The sequence below is a fragment of the Pipra filicauda genome, unplaced genomic scaffold, assembly GCF_003945595.2.
Source record: "Pipra filicauda isolate LSUMZ 115617 unplaced genomic scaffold, ASM394559v2 scaffold46_size3722508_pilon, whole genome shotgun sequence".
Classification (NCBI taxonomy): Eukaryota; Metazoa; Chordata; class Aves; order Passeriformes; family Pipridae; genus Pipra; species Pipra filicauda.
The window spans coordinates 2,482,827-2,501,443 of record NW_024104609.1 but is presented as its reverse complement, the minus strand read 5'-3'; the positions used below and the strand labels follow the sequence as shown (position 1 = coordinate 2,501,443).

The 18,617-nt window shown below is 38.0% G+C and overlaps 1 long non-coding RNA gene across 1 annotated transcript in view; it reads left to right on the top strand.

Moving 5' to 3' along the window:
- The window catches only part of LOC113994376, a 45,317-nt gene that overhangs the window by 21,375 nt on the left and 5,325 nt on the right, over positions 1-18,617 (top strand). Inside the window, exon 2 of the long non-coding RNA XR_005565389.1 lies at positions 10,138-10,264. This is a non-coding gene — a long non-coding RNA (uncharacterized LOC113994376). The remainder of the gene's footprint in view (positions 1-10,137; positions 10,265-18,617) is intronic.

Below are 18,617 nucleotides of genomic sequence, written 5' to 3'. Positions count from 1 at the left end.
CTTTACTTCACTCTGTCCATTTTCCTTTGCAATCCTTTCCAAGAGATCATCCTGTACAGAATTGTGTAGACCTGCTTACAACTGTCCCTTGGTTGCCCAGTGTTTTTCTCTTGTTTCAGTTACAGCAAGAACAAACTATAATTCATTGCCTTGTGCAGCTCCAAATACACTGTTGCTGATTACTTTTCCTAATAATTTGAAAACAGGGTGGAAATCTGTCATGTGCATCTTTACTAATAGAATCTGTAAAGCTGTGATGAATATTTGTGTTGTTTTGGAGGAGGAGTACCTTCCACAACTAGGAGTTTGTGGAATTTCCCCTCCCTGCTTCTATGGATTGTAAATTCTTGATGAGTAACTGAGATCGGGTCACAATGGAATGAAATCTGTGACATATTATTGATTTCTTTTAGAGATTAGGAAATTCATAAGCCATAAGATGCACTTTAAGTTTGGTCCTGTCTGGCAGATCACCTGCTGGAATCAGTGAGTCTCTATGGATGCAGTCATTTCAGGATCACTATCATCATTCAGACATGAAAAATTATTTTAAAATGGATATGTAATAGACTTAATTTTTATAAAATGAATATTTGCAGTTAGCATCAACAAATACATTTCATTTCATTTGATGTTTGTGTTTTTCCTCATTCTTAACTATTAGATAGATGAAAAGCTTTGAATCCAGTTTGAAATATGGTATTATATATCCTACGTTAGGTATCTTTGAAATAGCATGTGTGGGTGTTTATGACAGTTTTGAAGATTGATGATTGACAGTCACTCCCATAAAAAGTAGTAATATGAAGAATCACTTGTTTCAAGAATGCTGAGAACATTCTTTACTTTGATTTTTATTCTTTCTTTTATGAAACCTGAAAAATAGTTTTATTTTTTAAGAATAAGAAAATACGAACAAAAAGGCACTCCATTAGGCTAATCTACTATTTTTTTATATTCTGCCTCCTAAAGTCATACAGGGTGCTTTTTCAGGTTTTGTTTATTGTAAACTCGATCCTACATGATCCTTATTACTCCACAAAACCTTGGAAAGGCAAAGCAACTAGAAAAATCAATGTAAGGAAATTTTGTGAAGCAATCTTTTCCACAGTGAGTGTGAAAACCAGAAGAAAATAATATCCTCAGAAGTGAAAAGTAGCTTTGGCTTCTACCCACACTTCACCATTCTTGGGATAAATGTCACAGACTGTTTTGGACTCTGAGGAAGCCACACCACCCGAGCAGCTGCCTGGACAGCCACCTCCTCTGGGAATACAGTAGCACCTGAGGTAAAGCTCAGCCCTGCAGGATTCTCCTCTCCCTTTTTGGTGGTGATGCAACACCCTGTTTGTACTCTGGTCATTATATGTGATGATATATATTGTGGTCGTATTGTTTCGTATTGACTGGAATCTTAAAATGCTTTTTTGTTTATTTAATCTTCAATGGCAACAGTTCCCCTTTCCTCCCCATCCTTGAATTTGTTATTTTTTAGGTTTCAGGTTTGTAGGTAGGAGGGGAATGTATTAAGGATCAAAACAAAAGCTGCTGATGATGGGTGCTTTAAATTACCTTCGTTATCCATTAGAGGATTTTTACAGGTGAAATGGGTCTTTATCATGACATCTAAATTTCAGTCTGTCTAATGTTTAGACTAAGTCTTTCTGTTTACTCATCAAGTTTCCAGGGGATTCAGCTGGCTTTGATACAAAACAGTCATAAATTTTATCTCATCTATTCCAGGTCACTCTTCACCAGAGACAGCTTTTATTAACTAGTCATATAGCCTAGAATTATATAACTAAGAAATTGCCATATAGCTTATTAGAAATGTTAAAATATGTGCTCTAATTTATAAAAATAAGTTCCTTTCTCTTGGCCTCTTCTGCCAAGAGGTAGATCTTGTCCATCAGTGCTTCACTTAAATTGCATCATATGACACTGGTGGTACTTACATAGTCTTTGAGGAGTATTGGCTTGTGATACTGCTGGGGTTTTGGCCAGGGACAACTGATTTTTATTTTCTGACTATGAAGCAGAAAGACACCTATCTGCAGACTGTTTCAGCTCAGCATGCTGACAAATCAGATGTTTAGCTGGTGCAAATAAGTATAGCTCCTGCATACTTCCTTACAACAGCTTAGCCTTTAACATACCAGATTTTAAAAAAGAAACAAATCAGATTCCATGGCTTGAAAACTATTCTGTTCAGGAGTGAATCATATGCATTTAGCAAGTAGTATACTTATAGTATACTATATTTAATACTTATATAAAGAGATAAAGAACTGCATCTAGTTTACAGGAAGGTGGAATAGAAATGAAGGTAAACTTCTAGCTCTGCCTTTGCCCTGCTTAAACTGCAGTTCCTGTTCAACCTCTAAGAGACTGACTAGAACCTTTACCTTCCTCAGAAAGTGCTTGGATACCTGATGAGAAAAGAAGATCTCTAGGATCACAAAAAAATATAGTTGTCATAAAGATAGGATATTTTCTTGTTGGCTTACAGGACAGGTAATTTCTCAAATTGTGCATTTGTGCAGAGAAGTAAAAGATCCCCATTGTGTATCTGTGTTTGTTAACTTAATCTTTTCATGTTCAAAATGGTGGGAATGATAGCACTGCAAATAATGTGTTGTTTTTAAGGCTTTCTAAGAACTCTTTCTCAATTGTCTTGGACATACATACTTGCTAATTAGGAGGAAAGTCTATGTGGGACTCTTTATGGTAGACAGATTGCAAATAATAAACAGGCTCTGCAGAAGTGAAACATTTCTACTAGTTTTGTGATAAAGCAGTTTCTACTAGTTTTGTGATGAAGTCTGAAACATTTTATGCTTACTACATACAGTAAAAAGCAATATATATTTCTAGGCTACCAGTACTTTCTCCCACATTTTGTGAACAGGAGCAAAATACCACAGTTTTCACTAGCTCCTGGGTGATAGCTCTGTGTGTTTTATTAGGAAAAATGTGGTAATGTGTTGAAAGATTAATAAATAACTTGTGAAAAACCTTACTTACTGCATACTCTGAATGGCCCATTGTCCTCTCATAGTAAGACTTCATCATACTATGAATCACTCAGCAATCCTGAAGCAATGTATCACAGGTAGCATATGCCTTTACATTTCAGAGAAGTGACAAACATGGTATTTTACAGTGCTGTGCATGACTGATGATGCAGGAATAAGTAGGAGTAGGAAGTACACTGGAGTTATAAAGATATGTTTTAAATGAAACCTAAAAAGCAATCGGCTAGCGAATTTTATTTTCTGATTGTTTTGTGCTTGAAAGAGTGGGAGCAAAAACCAGACATTATTTCAATCATCATGACTGTGCTTTCCTGACATGCATGTACAGGAGGACACAATCTATTCTTGTTTCTATATTGAAAACTAGAGACTTAGGTTTACCTGGGTCATCTACATACATTTTTGCAAACCAATACCATTGTAAGGTTTCCTCTTGGAAAGATTGTTCACTGGTGAGGCTCAAGCTCTTCAGTTCTTTTCCCATCAGGTTTTGTGGCCTCTTTGTGAATTTAGTGACATAAGATACACAAAAGTTGCCAGGGAAGAGATAACCTTATATACAGTTTGACTATTTCTCATGTAGCACAACTGATTTAGGCAACTGTTGCCAATCTCACATCTGCCATCACCATTTCACAAAAGCTTTTGAACCCAGATCAGTTTACAACCAACTTTATAGTATGACTTCATAAACAGTTGGAGTGGTGCAACTCAGAATGAAATAAATTGCAGCAGGAGATGGGAACAAGTGTATCAGTGCAGGAGACTTTCTTTTGGGAAATGGAGCTGAGGTGTGCTCACACCCATCCTGCTGGTTACCTTCCACTGACAGCAGGAACTACCAGGAGGAGGATGCTGGAGCTGTTTTCTGCAGACAATGTCAGACCATGGTTTGATGTGTAAGAGCTCCTCCCAACAGGCTAAACATGGTTTATCTTATGCACGTTGATCTTTAGTTGATTTGCTGTACTTTCTTCCTGAGTTTCCATGCATACCAGTCCTAAGTGTGTTAGGAACACTCGTGTTTGGTAATAAACCTAAAAATATGTCTGTATATTGAAATAGGTGATCAGATACTGGCAAAAAGGGAGAGAATAATTGACACAAGGAAATTCTTCCAGGCACATTGTTTTAATACTGATAGTTTCACATGTTCATGTGAAATGTCTCAGTAGAGTTCTAAGAGAGACATCTTTAAATGCCCCCAGCTTGATTTCTGAGACTATGTTTCTGTAGAAGGTAGACTTAGCATGCTTTGAAACAGCAATTTTACTAAAGTAACCTTTAGGACTTTCCCTGTATTCTAACTAAAACCAGTTTAGGATCTGATTGGAAATGAAGTCTATTGCTGATGCAGTTCTAGGATCTATTTTTTCTTTAGAAACGGGGTCAACTGTGGAGGTTCTCTGGCTTCTGGGTCACAGACCCTACCTTTCCTGTGCTACGACATTTTTGTGAGGCCACTTCTGTAGATTTCAGCACAGAAAAGAGGATTAACTGCAACACAGGAACAGAAATGAACAGTCAGAGTCTAAAAGGAAATACAAGAATTTCTATGCCTTACTGTCAGAGAAAAATGTCAGGTAATTACATCTTGAGCAACACCAAGATTGCATTTCAGTGATTATTAAGACAACAGATATCTTTTAACTTGTTTCTCAACCATCTCCTGACTGTAAAAGGGTGAGTTAATTGTCGTATTCACTAATGACTTTAAACAGCCTTTATGTTGATTTATAGATTAGCTCCGACTGCAGGAGAACCGTGACCTGAACCACTGTCCAAGTGTGTGCTTTTTGAGTTTGGGTAGGGGCAGAGAACCTGAAAATATTTATGTGTGAGAGCTGGGGAAGAGGCAGAGTGGAAAGGCCTGCAAGGGCATTTTGGAGCTATGTGTCAAGTTTGGTGTGGTGCATGGGCAGGTGTTGGGGTCTGGGTTTTGGGAAAATCATCCACTGAGATGGTGTGACCAGTTCACAGCATGCCTGTAGCACATAAGCTGTGCTTTGAGTGGTTTAAGCCTTTTGTTTTGGGGCGAAGTGTTGAGTTTGGGGGTAGTTTTTTTGCTAACAATCATCCAGTACAAGTGCGTACCTCAGCTAAAATACTGCACAACAATTTTTACCCTAAAAAATAAGAAGACTCAAATCCCAGAGTCTCCCAGAAGTCAGAAAACACAACTGGTATCTACTAGTGGCTCTTATGATCACTCTTTTTAAACAAGTTGAGCAAACAAAACGTTTTTCCTTCCTTCTAGCTAGAAAGTTCTGGTGTCAGCATGGGTGAGTAACACTCACAAGATATAGCAAATGATTTCTTAGGAACTGTCCTTTTCTTATTCATATATATGTACATATGCACCGTTGTACCTTGGCTTTCAAGCATCATGTGTCTGTTTAAAAGAAAAGGACACACACCTTGAAAATCAGTTGCCAAACAAAGTGTTTGAATTCCAGTTGAGCAGGATTCCCAAAAGAGCAATCCTTGCCAGTTTGTATTAGGGAAAAGCCTAATTCTGACACACTGTTCTGTGGAGCCTTTTCCACACACTAAAGCAGTCTGAATTAATTCTCATGTTAGAGTCAATCGGCTTGAGAGTTTTCCTGAAGGCAGTTGTTTCAAAGTGCATGCAGTTTTAATGAAAAGCAAAGATAGCTGTTTTCAAGCTTGGAGAGCTAAAAAGAGATTTTCCCAGAGGTTCCTGTATGTATACCAGGCCATTAACAGTTAAAAAAGTAAGATTCTGTCAGGTGTCAAGCATGTTTGGTAAACTAGCTTTGCAAAGACAAGAAGCTTGTTTCTCTGATCAGATCTCTTTTCCCCTTTGTCTGATGCTGTTATGCAGGCCCAACACTAAAATACTGTACTTGATGGGTTTGCTGAGACACTGTTTGTTGTTTTGGTGTTTTTGGTTACTCCTTGACTCCTTGTTCTCAGTGAATGTTGTTTCTTTTTGTGATGGATTTGTTCTTCTTCATTAAGAAGTTAGGAAATGACTTTAGTGGGACTAGACTGCTAACCATAAAACAAGAAATTTTCAAATCTTAGAAACTTGGTGTGCACGGTTCTCAAACACTGAGTATTAGTATCTGCATTGTGCTTGTTTAGCTAAGAGAGTAATGAGGAAATGTTTAAGAGAGGTAAGCTTCTATGGGGACAGACTGTTCTTAGACTTTGTTTATATTTATTTAGTTCATAAACTCACATAATAAAACAGTTTCAGACTACATAAACTGTTTTCAAAAACTGCTTGAAGAATACCCATCTAAGGTGAGTTTGGGTGTAGATGGGGACAAAGTATCTCAAGTGTGCCATGTGTATTCTGAGATTAATAGGAAAACCTTTCAGTGTGGTCTGATTGCATCATCGATGCACCCTCCCTATTGAGGCAACTTGCTTTTGCAGCTGTTTGATATAAATTCCTCGCATATGTCTTAGTCCAGTTGGTTTATTTTTATAAACAATAAATAGCCCAACATTCCTGCAGTGTTTCCCTTCCCTCGGACAGTCTCGTGGAGCCATTTGCCGTGAAGGCGGTGGCTGCGATTAGTGGCGTTTGCACAGATGGCGGCCATCGTTTGGGAAATCTCATAAATAGTGGAACACGTGGACTTTTTCCTCCCCCCTTCAGCATGATCACAATAGATTATGAGGGCCTACAAATCACTACCAGATGATATTAAGTTGCTTTGATAACACTCTGGGTCCCTTCCGGTGTGATATTTTTCTTCATTAGAAAGGATAGCTCAAGCACACCAAATCCTCTTACTCTTTTCTCAAAATTTATAGATCTCAGCCTCTAAACTAATTGTTAGTTGCACAGCATGCCCTAAGCTGTGCCCAGACAGAGCAATTACATCCCCCGGCCCTGATTAAAGGCACAGAGGAAACAGAAGTGCAAAGAAAATGAAACACTCTTGGCTGTTTGGGCAGGATGTCATTGCTGTTGTTTGCCTTTTTTGACATTTGTTGATAAAAGTGAGAAAGGAGGTCAGTTATCCATCATTGACCCTTGTTCTATGCCAAAGATGTGACAGGCTTGTCTCAGGCTACTGACTCCGTTTATGAAATTATAAACAAAAAGGGGTTTCTAGGCCAATGTGCTTCCTTTCTATTAGCAGCTCAAGAAATTCTTCATTTTCCCCCTGCTAAATTATATTGCTTTCTGTGTCTTTTACACTCATTTGCTTCTGTGTGTATGCCTAAAATCACAAAATATTTTTTGTTGAATGAGCAGAGCTGTACTATGATAAAAACTCTGCAAATTACCTAGAACAAGGGAAAACTCATATTCAAATGTTTCTGCGTATCCAGGCATTTCTTATGGAATGTTCCTCACCTGTAAATTGCAGCTTTCTACTAGATGTGTTTTCCTTTTATTATTTGAAGTAACTTCATGGCTGACTATTTGTACACTTTAACAGCCAAAATCAAGTTTTCCAAAAGAAAATGGGAAAGCACTATTTGCTTTCACCCCATATTTTTCTGAGGTCCTCATGTTCAAGTTTGTACATTTGAAGCAGAAGTACTTATTTTTAAAGTACTGAAGTGGCTTAAAAATCATATACAAGCATCTAAAAATAAGATGGCAGAGAGCAACAGCTTTCTTGCATTAAATCTAAGCTTGTGTTTTCAGTGCAAATGGTTCCAGTCTGCTGGGAGTTATCTATTTCATAGAACAGTTTGTAGAAAAGGTACTGTATTGTATTTTAAATATTTTTTGCCAGGACTGCCAGAGACTTCACATTTTGAAGTCTTTGTTTAACCAGTTTCTCTAATTGCTTTATGTGATACACTTAACACTGCTTCATACTAAACAGATGGCTTGTACAAAGGATCAAACCATAATCTCATGGTGTCTATAAAGAGTCAGAAACAAACAGCTTAAATATTTTTGAAAGTAAAAATAGGGGTTTTTTTCCTATTTTTTTTCACTTCGTATTCTGTTTTCTCCCTTTTTAAGACAAAGAGGGATTTTTTATTAAATGACCACACCCTGTCCCAATGTTTAAATATCTGATAAACTCAGTTCTTCTCTCCTCTGTGTCCCATGCACCACAACTGAACAGAAGAGAAGCTTTCAGCAGTCACTGTCTCTTAAAATGACCAAACATCAAAGAAGTTCAGTGAACTTGAAATTACATCAGGAAGTAGATCAGACAAAACCTTACTTGTGTGCATCTGTAGTTTCCACCGTTTTGTGCTTTTAAGTGGATTTAGTTTCAGATATTCTGTCTGTGGAAACTGTACACTTGCAAAACTACAGGTCACTCCCCCACGAGCCTTGGTCCCATGGACAGTTTTATTATTGCTGTTAAAGGCTGACTGATCTGGTATTAGTAGAATAATACAGTAAATAAACAGCATGTAATAAATTAGAGCTTCACACTTTGAAGTCTTTGTTTAACCAGTTTTTTAATTGCTTTATGTGATACATTGACACGGACTGCTTCATGGTACAAAGCTTGGTTGCACCATGGATCAAATCTATAATCTCATACTGGCTGTAAAAAGTAAATACATAAATAAATTTTAAAAATCCAACAAAACAAAACTAACTAACTATTTAAACAAGGTGCTTATGACCTAAGATCCTCACAAAACTGCTGTAACTAATGACTGAACATTGTCAGAATGGGAGTCAGTTTGTTAAGACCCTGCAGATGAAAGCAAGCATGAAACCTTGTGTTACATTCCCACAAGAAGCAGTGATGAGCAAAAACCTATTTTCAGGTGCAGTGAGTTTCTGTCCTTCTCAGATAATCAGAATTATAAAGACTGACTTAAGATATTTGCTAAATGCAAATTGCCTCATGCTTGAAGTGATCCTTGAGATAGGTGTCTTATAGAAAAATACGTTCCCTATCCTGCTACCTTTTTACAAGTCTTCCCTAACCAGTGTTGCTGGAGAAGCCCTGCAAAGAAAAATTCCAGTAGCCTTACTGCCAACCTTAGCTGACTGATATGGCTGTTGAGAGATGTACTTCAGGTGAAGGAGGGATTTCTCTTTTCTTGGCAAAAGCCTCCATAGATTTTACCTGTATTCCTTTCTCTAGCATGCCTGTATATCTATTTGTCTGTGCAGTTCAGAAATCAAAGAGTCAACTGGGGTTTTTTTGAGGCCGTAGACAGAGAGGGTGAAAACCTCTGGTTTTTCTGTTCCCTTGTTGTTTAAGAACCTTGCAAGAAAAAGGAAATCCACTCTGACATTCTCTTTTCAAGCTATCTATAAATTATTTTCTGGAACATTTCCTGAAATAAACAGAATGCACAAGGTCTGACAGCTCTCCACATGTGCTTTTGGTGCAATGGGTGAATATAACTACTGTTCCTATAAGACAAGGCAGAAGTGAGACATTACATGCCATGTGGGAGAGGCTGTTAACAAATTGGTGGAAATGGTTACGGTTTTCAACTTGTCAAGCATCATTTTCTTAGCTTGATGACACCTTGTAAGACCAATAAATAATTTATGGGGTATCTAAATGTTTCAAATAGGAGTTTAAGGACTGGAGGAAAGAGGTCTAGGGTCTCATAGTTAATCCTATTCGAGCAGCTTCTTATTAAAACAGCCCTCCACAAATTGATTACAGCTGCAATCCCTTTTAAGAAGGATTATTTAAAAATCCCAATTATAAAGACTATTTGTAAAGAGTAAAATACTTAGTGTCAGTTTTGCGTGGAGACTGTGGCTTGACTCAGTTGGCAGAAGTGGGTTATCCTTTTCCTGCCTTTCTTTTTAGGAGGGCCTGCTCATAGTGGTCATTTCAAACAGTGGCTTTAACACATTTGCTGCAAAGGAGGTTTGCTTCTTTTTATGTCACTTGTACTCCCTGGCTGCCTCTGCTGGCCCACCTCTGGTAGGCTCTACGTTGTCCTTTGCCTCCTTTTGGCCCTTCTGCTTGACTTCATCTGACATAAGGAAATGATATTTAAAGTCCGACCTGATTCAGGACTTGGTCCTGAGATCCCATTTAATACCATTTCCCCAAAAGGGCACATCTTCATTCTTACAATTCATATTCACTCACACCTTACAGTAAATGTGAGTGAATCTGATGGGAAAAAAAGGCTAATATGGCTGTGTTTTGTCTCATTTTAGGTGCTTAAGACCACCTCTGAAAAGCTTCTTTGCACAATTCTGATGACATCAGCAGTAATAAACCCACTGATGAAGGCAGTTTAACAAAAGTTGTGCAACACTGAACCATGCAAAGGAACCAGGGCAGGTCAGTGCATTTGATTCTGTGGTCTACATTAAGAAACATTTCTAATGATCTGACAATGCCATTATATTTTAAAATATTCTAGTGACTTCAGAGGGATTCATATAATACACTGTGAGTCCTCTAAGGACTAGTTTTCTTACAGCTAACCTGTAGAACACATCATGTTTGCATTTTCAAATAGGGTGACCTCAGTTGTACTCACTCAAACAAGTAATGCCCCTTCCAAAGCTTCAGTCACCAGAGACTGTTGCTTGAACTGCTGCGACAAAGCTTATTTTCTTATGGCAGTAATGTTTGAAATAGTGTATATTAAATAAGTATTTAAGAAAAGTCTTAGAAACAGAGCTGTAAATTTGTAAACATGAGTACTTAATCAAGAAACTGAACGCTTAGAGATCTAGTCAGGGACAGAAACATACCCTATAGCCATTTATCTAATCAAAATTAACAAAGTACTTAAAGAGTGAGCACTTGTAATGAGCTGCTTGTGAATAAGCTGGCAACCACGAATAATTCTCTGAATACAAATACTCTTTCAAGGAAAAGCTGAACTGCTTCTGAGCAGCTAGTGAATAGAAAAACAAAAAGCAGGTGGCACCAAATAAACTGTGTGTTTCACCCAGTTTTGCTGACCATGACAAGAGTGATAAAGACAAACAATACTTCCTTTCATAGATAAAGAAAAAGGATAGCTGAGTAAGAAAGATGGTAGATTGGGCAACTTCTATTCAGGTCTCCATTTAATCACACACTCACCATTTTGTTTTAGTCTCACTGCTTTACACTCATGTTTTATTCTGAGAACTTAGGGTCACGTTTTTCAAGGTTGAAATCAACTCCAGTTAATTTTAGCAAGAGTTAAATGCCAGCCTTACCATTCCTGTCAGTGCTTACTCATTTGTTAATGTACTTAGTAGCAGTTCCCTGCTTCAGGTAGGCATGGAGAGGTACATGTATTGGTGGTAGTGAAGCGTGTGGGTAAAAATATTTAAGATCACGCCCTCATTTATGTTTAATGACTGTATGAATACAGAAACATCTGTTTTCATCAAACTGCAGAAAGGTTGGACTGTTAGAAGTCTTTTGAAGGGTGTATTTTACTTTGCTATCATTTTCCAAGTAGGGTTGGGGGAAAAAAAACAGATAAAGAAGGTTATTTGAATTTATAATTTTTTTCTTTCTGAGGTTTTGTCTCAGTTTATGAGAAGACAGGCTGCTACTAAAGCTTTTAGTCTAGCATCTCACCACTACGTGAACTGCTCTGTGGGCTTCTTTCTATGTAGACATGCATATCTGCACACATGTATGTATCCATTTCCCAGGAATATCTAGTCATCATTCCTTTTACAGTAGTTCTAACTTTCTGCTACATGTGCTGAGCTGTAAAGTATTAAGCCTTGTAATCCCTCAACCCCTTAGATGTGGTTTGCTGGGGGGGGAGGGCTGTAAATCCACGGTGGCAAACAAGAAAAGCCTGAAGCTGTGAGCAAACAGGAAACAAATTATCTCAATCCCAGAATGTAAACTGTCATTGACAGAGATGCATGAAAGAATCATAACAGGGAAACCTGCTTCAATTTTTCATCCAGTTACCAGCTGAATCACTGCCATTACACTGAAGAAGCAACTGCCAGCCCACCACTGACATGGCAGAGTTCTTTACATGTTGTTGTGTGCACAAAGCAACCATATAGCCTGACTGGCATTTGCTCCTTTTCATGCTTGCAGACTGATAATTATTGTGCACTGCCTCAAGCTTGCAATTAGAGGCCACCAAGAAACAAAAAATAGCTGAATTTCAAGATTAAGCCTTTTCCATGACGAGTCATATTTTCTCAGCAGGGAATATGTTGTTGCCAGTAAAAACAGAAATCACCTATGCTGTACTGGTAGCAGATTAAAAGACATATTAGCTGCAGGAACAAATGGAGAATTCACATATAATAAAAAGTAATAATAACTGTCATTGTTGCTGGTGGCACAGTTAGAGTTGATGCTGGCTCCTGTCACAATGCAGCTTTTAAGGGGGATGAGACAAAACACTGAGCTCCCAAGTACTTGTAATTATATATTCTATAGTAATTTTTCAGTATGGATATTCACTCTGTGTTTTCAGCATGTTCTCATTCCACTTTCCCAGGCTTCTCTCCTGTCTCCCAAAGCTTTGCAGTTTAAGTTCATAGGAGATACTTCACTTCCTTTATTGCATCAAAAAATGTGTCCTCCTAAGCACGCCACCCTGTTTGGCTCACTTTCAATGGTAGGCAGAGTATAACAAGTTAATAAAAACACTAAGAAACACTTAGGACAAAGTGAAATACATGAAGAAGACGCTGTCAATGAGGAATGTTAAAGAGAAGGTTTTGAGTTTCTTTTTTACTTTCTCATTTTATGACTTTTTCTGTGTTGTATAGTGATGACTAAGATAAGTTGCTTTGGAAAAATCAGAGCTGCTCTGCAATAATAATCAAATCAGTCTATATATGGACAAGTTTAGTGGTATGTTTACTGTAAAAATACATTGGTTTCACTTAATGGAGGATTTGGAAGGGGGAAGGAGAAGGAGAAGGAATGGCCCTGGTTGAAACTTCTTGGCACACTATTAAGAATCATTTAGGAAAGTTCTATCAACTCTGAAGGTTCCTCTTCAGCCATTTGAACCAGGGCAAAAAATGCCCCTTAAATACAGGAGGAAAAAAGAAGTAGATGGTAGATTTCAAAGGGTGATCTTTTGAGAGATGGGATTTTATGGTTCAGGAGAATTTGCCTGAGGTAGAGCTGTGATCTGGGAAGAATAAGAAGCAGCAGCCAGAAGTGGCTGGCCTTAGGTGAGAGGAAACACCTAAATACCTTTATAAATAATACTTATCTTTCAGAAGGCTGTGTGATCACTACTCATTTCTGGATGCAGTCTGGAAAGATGACTACTTGGGTTCACCAGACTTGCTGAACAAGACAGTTGGATTTGGGGACTTAGGATTTAAGTCTGTTTCTGGTCTGAGGGTGTCAGTTCTGCCCTGTGGATCATTTATAGTAATTAATAGCTTGCAGAAAATTAAACCATCTCACTGAGAATGACTGAGTGCTCAGCTGAGGCTGGTTAGGTGGGATGGAGGAAAAACAAGAGTGACACCACTCTTCTGAGGCTGGTAACTATTGTCTTAGTTCAGCTGCTCTGTGAAACCTCCCTGAGAGTGAAGGGAGCTGCAGAAATTAAAAAGCAAACTTCTAAAACCAGAGGGACATTTTGTACTGCAGTTGCTTCTGTGACTGTGGGTTTAATGGAGCTCAACCAACCACGAGACCATTTCCCTGGTTTTCAGATGGGTTTTGTAGCTACTTTGAAGGTGCAGGAGGGATGAGCACAGTGTCCAATCACAGTGTGGATAGTGCCAAGAAATTAGACAGAGGCAGAAATACCTGTGTGCTGTGATATTTGTTCCTTGCAGCTTTCTGTCATGCTTGCTTTTGTAATTTAATGAGAGTACTCCCACATATTAAGCTTTATTAATACAAAAATAGCCATGTATGGTCAATTTGAAATTTGGGGGCAGAGGGGTATATGTGTGTGTAGATAGGTGTGTATGAAAGGAAGCAGAGTTTGGTCCTCAAGGATAACCTTAACTCCTTACCTATACCCACTGAGCCTTGTAGGATATCTTCAGTTATTTGAAGATCTTAAAAGTATCTATTTTGTCTGTCATCTAGTATTTTAATATGTGATCATTAAAATATTTTGAAAAGCAGCTGTATTTGAGGAAAAGTAGACAGGGTGCAGTTCAAAGCAGTTGATGTACATCCGCAAAGACTTCACTTTCCCCTCACTGATGAGTTACATTCTCCTTCCATCCTGACTGCATGCTCCTTTTCCCCATTTAATGACAGAAAGACAGCCAAGCACTTTCCTTTAAGATACTAGCTTGGGAGACTGTTCATCTACTCTGTTTGCTAAGTAAAAATGTCTTACTTTTGGGATGCTGCAGATTTTACCCTAGTCCCTCAGGGATGGCAGAATGCTTAATTTCCCTTAAAGTCATTCTGTATGCTCAATGAAAACTTTTGCTGCTCCTTGTTGTCAATTTAGTGTATTATTACTTATTTTAAACTCATTGAAGTTACCTTTGCAGTCATGATGTTGAGTCATGTTCAATTCCTTGTAACGCCTGGATCATTTGCCATGAAATCCATATGTGCACTTAATAAATCTGGAAATTAAGAAATGTACTTTATAATGAAAAAACCCACATGAAGTATGATGATGGACACACAGAGCAGGAATAATTCCTCACATAGCTACCTATACACCTGAAGATGTGCAATAACATGTACCTGTACAAACATGCATGTTACTCACAAATAATCCTAGACTGGAAGCATGAATATATTAGCCCAGAGTAAGTTTTTCCATAGATCTTCTCTTTGACTCTCAAAATATTCAGCCAGCTTTTCCCAGGGCTTCTTCCTGTCTCTTGCAGGTCACTTTTTGCTCATCTCCTGTTCTCACGAAGACAGTCTATAGCAGAGTCAGCTCTTACAGGACTCCTCAGCTTCCTGTCTCGACATCAGGCTTTTCCTTCTCTCTTTAGTCTTAAAAATGCACATTTCACTGTCATCTTGAAACTGCTTAGGCCATGGTCACAGTTATAGCATCATAGCACTCAGCAGCAGATGGGAAACTGCCTCCCAGAATGAGGGAAAATCAGCAGATTTTCTGTGTGGAAGAGACATTGGAACAAAATTGCCATTTCCCACCAGAGAGAGCTGTCCAGGGGATCCTGCTATCCTGAGTCTTTCAAAATCAGATGATAGCCTCTATTCAAAGTTCCTTCAGTGCACCCTGGGAAAAAAACAAACCAGCTTTTTCTTGATGGACTCAAGAGATCTGCTGTGAGGGAAAACTGGACATGGTTCCTAGTGGTGAACTGTATTTTATAAGCAATTTGGGAAGCCAGTGGTGTAAAACCAGTAACACTGGTGTGCATGTGGACCAGCAGACTTAGAAGCACCAGGTGGTGGAACTGCCAGCTTTGAGTTAGTTGATGAAAAGTTGTCCATTAGGGCAGGAGCTTTTCAGGTTACAATGACCACAAGGTTTTCCACACTGGGAGGAATTCTTGCTGAGGATGCCTTGCTGCCCATCAGTGATGCTTTATGACCACAATTCACTTCACTGACTGTTGTGTGCAACCACAGCTGAACCATGTGACAGGTTCACATAAATAGCACATGTTTCAGGCTTTAAGGAGAAATGGGAATGGTGGTAGCACAATGCTTTGCTTTGAGGTACTGGAATGAAACTGTACAGATCACAATAACATCTTTTGGAGTATAATACTCTTAATGTATTTATTTAATTAAAAATAGTGGTTTATAGGACAGCAAATGGATTCATTTAGGGACCACACCTTGAAATATTTTTTGTCATTAATATTAAATTTAGCAAATAAAAAATATTTCAAGGTGTGGTCCCTAAAGGAATCAGTTTGTAATTCTATATCTGTGTAAATAAAAATATACATGTGTATATATTTACACACATGGAGACCTAATTTTCACTTCAAATCATACTCAGATAGGTCCCACTGGAGCTGTAAAGTGAAGTTGGTTTGGGCCTGAGTGCTTACTGGAAAAGATCCATTTTTTGTGAGAGCCTAGTCTTATTGCAATTCAGTGGGATTTTGCATATGACTAAAATATCACCCACACCATGCAAAAAAATGGCTTTGATATGAAAAAGAATCAGGTATATACAGTTGCAACCTATTTGCTTGTATCATCAGACTTACCTTTAGCATAGTAATATTTCAGTTCTACTGAACTGCTGTATCTCTAAACTGATTTTTTTAAAGTGCTTGGAGTAAATTGCAAGGTTTTCCTCCATGGCACTGACTTATTGTTCTGCCAGAATGTCTTCTTTTGTCATAAAAACAATAACTTAGTGTAAGTAGTACTTTTGAGGTTTACTAATCAGACAGACTAATTGTATCTTTTAATCTGGGTCAATCTGCTCTTACTTATTATAATTTCGCTCCAAGTCCCCCCCAAAAGAGGAACATTTGCAAATAATTTAGTGTCAGAAGCACTCTTATATAAACAGTACAAGAATTGCTGGAAGGCCCAACAAAAACTCTCAAGAATTTTGAATCCAAATGTCCAATATATTTTTTAAAAGGAATATACTGCTTTTCTAAAACTTGGGAGTGAACTTGAATGTGTGAGTCTGTGTCTTCAGGTGAACACATAAAAGGACTGGATAAACAGTTAGGGAATGGGGTCTTTCCTTTATTTACAAAGCTGAGATTGTCTAGACAGGGCACTTTTCCTGAATCAATCTACCAACTAAACTTAGAAAGACCATACTAATATTCGATTTTAGCTTCATCACCATGTCTGTACAATCCCTGCTTAGATTGCTGACCAGGGTGATTATTGCTCACTGAAACTGTTAATGTTTTGGTTGGATGTTTGTCTTCTCAAAAATGGATTGAAAGATTTTTCCCTGTAGGCTACTGAATTTTCATTGCATGTTAACTGTTTAGGTTATTTTCCAACTCCACCACAATCCAGTAGTGAGAGAAAGCATCTACCACAGGAAAAAAGAATATTCAAATTTCTCATGGAAACTTTGAAATTGGCTTGATAACTGGAGTATTTTTTATGTCATATGAGGCACTTTGTTTATAAATTGGGGTCTGAAACCAGCTCTACCTTGTGACCAGTACCAGGCAGCTGCCCTCTGGAAGCAGTTACTTTGTAATATCAACATAAGAAAGCTTCAAAATAAGTTTGCAAAAATATCTGTTCTTCTCACCTGTTTGAAAGTGCAATCATTGTTGCATGAAGTAATATTTTTCTTCAGTTGAAGGATGGTTTTCCACAAAGAAGTACTTTAGTAACACAGACTAAAGTGTTTCGTTATCAAGAAGGCAAAAGACAGTCCAAAGTTATGCCCACAGTTTCACATATGTCCTCTTGATAAGGAAAGGTCTTGCTTTACGGTAAATTATGCTTTCCTGGAGGAAAAGAATATTGAAGGGGGGTTTTTGACAAGTACAATGTAAGAGATTAGTTCATTTGAGTAGAGAGAGTGCTTAAAAATGCAGCTGCATGCAGATTTCTTAAGAAACTACAACTGACAATTGAAGAGGAAACCTAAAACAAGATTACAAAAATTAATCAGTTGGCACAGAACAGTTGACATTAATGTGTGTACTTCTTTGTTTTGAAACTAGACTGTGGAGGAGTTTTCTTATATGGAAAATTTCATCTACTTGTACTTGTCTCCTCACATAGTCAAATATTTTGTGAGACAGATCAAAAACCCTCTTTGACAAGCTCATTCCCACGCTTCTCCTTATTAACCTGCTTTTTTTTATTGGGTTTCTCCTCTTTTCCTGGAGACTTGTTCAGATAAAGAAAACTTTGCTTGAAATCTATTTCAGTAGCTCTATATCTCTTGGGCAATCAGTATTTAAATGAAATATGGAAATGGAGTTAAAAAAACATTAAGGGATGGAATAAGGCAAGTTCCACTAGCCTGTCAGAGGTGTTTGGGAGCATGGAAAGAGCTGAGGTTGGTATTGGGTAAGGCAGTCAAGAGGAGGAGGTTCTGTGATGAACTATTGCTGTATAAACTCTGAGCTGTACCCTGAAATGCTGTCAGTGATTTCTCTCATACTTCAGAAGAGACAGCTCTTGGTGAAGCCTGTGGAAGTAGCACATGCAGTATTATCCTGGCTCAGAAGTTGGAAATTGGAAACAATCACAGACTGTTAGGTTTTAGTCAAAAGGGACGTTCTTCTAGTAAATATTGCTGATTAGCCAGACCTCTCAGTTTTAAATATCAGCAATTTTACCACCACATCAGTAAATGTCTTTTACACATGCACACTCCTGTGATTTTCCTCTTTACACTTACAGAAAAACTAATAGCTTGTTACAGTTCAAATGTGATCATTTTCATGTCCTAACCACTTTCCTTAATGGGGAATGTTTGCCCTCTCTAAAGTTTAGCCATTTCCACACCACTTGTGTTCATGCTCTTCAAAGCCTCACGTCTCAGAGGATCTGTTCTTTCCCTCCTCTGGACTATTCCTTTGTATTCTGAACTTAGACAATATTTGAAAAAGTTTTTACAGATTCCAGTTTTTCCTCACTGTATAAACAAATAACCCTAGTTAAATAGCCATCAGATATTATTACTATATATTTTACAAATACTTCTTTGCTTCTATAAATGTGCACACCCAAACAGGGTAGAGCTGCCAGGCTATATGGAAAGCTGTGCGAGGGGCTAACGTGCTGTCTGCTTTATGAAGTGTTGTGATAATCGACAATAGTTAAATAAGAATGC